The sequence below is a fragment of the Eurytemora carolleeae genome, unplaced genomic scaffold (genome assembly GCF_000591075.1).
Source record: "Eurytemora carolleeae unplaced genomic scaffold, Eaff_2.0 scaffold1031, whole genome shotgun sequence".
Taxonomy (NCBI): Eukaryota; Metazoa; Arthropoda; class Copepoda; order Calanoida; family Temoridae; genus Eurytemora; species Eurytemora carolleeae.
The window spans coordinates 16,323-17,296 of record NW_019396944.1 but is presented as its reverse complement, the minus strand read 5'-3'; positions in this window follow the sequence as shown (position 1 = coordinate 17,296).

The window sequence follows — 974 nt, the reverse complement described above, 5'->3', positions numbered from 1 at the left end:
CCTTTAAAGAAGATGAAATGAATTGCATACAATCCCTTTAAAGAAGATGAAATGAATTACATACAATCCCTTTAAAGAAGATGAAATGAATTGCATACAATCCCTTTAAAGAGTTGAAATGAATTGCATACAATTCCTTTAAAGAAGATGAAAGGAATTACATACAATCCCTTTAAAGAAGTTGAAATGAATTGCATATAATCCCTTTAAAAAAGATGAAATGAATTGCATACAATTCCTTTAAAGAAGATGAAATGAATTGCATACAATCACTTTAAAGAAGATGAAATGAATTGTATACAATTCCTTTAAAGAAGATGAAATGAATTGCATAGAATCCCTTTAAAGAAGATGAAATGAATTGCATACAATCCCTTTAAAGAAGATTAAATGAATTACATACAATCCCTTTAAAGAAGATGAAATGAATTGCATAGAATCCCTTTAAAGAAGATGAAATGAATTGCATACAATCCCTTTAAAGAAGATGAAATGAATTACATACAATCCCTTTAAAGAAGATGAAATGAATTGCATACAATCCCTTTAAAGAAGATGAAAGGAATTGCATACAATTCCTTTAAAGAAGATGAAATGAATTGCATACAATCCCTTTAAAGGAGATGAAATTAATTACCCTTGATTCTCCAGTTCTCATATCAGTCATCACCAGGCTTTCATCCAGGGCCCTAGATAGATAGATAGATAGATAGATAGATATAGATAGATATATATAGATAGATAGATAGATGGACAGATAGATAGATAGATAGATAGATAAATAGATATAGATAGATAGATAGATAGATAAATAGATAAATAGATAAATAGATAGATAGATGGACAGATATAGAAAAATAGATATATAGATAGATAGTTCGATAGATACACATACAGACAGATAGGTGGATAAATGGATCGATGGATCGATAGATAGATTGATAGATGGGTGTAAAGGTAGATAGTGGGGGATC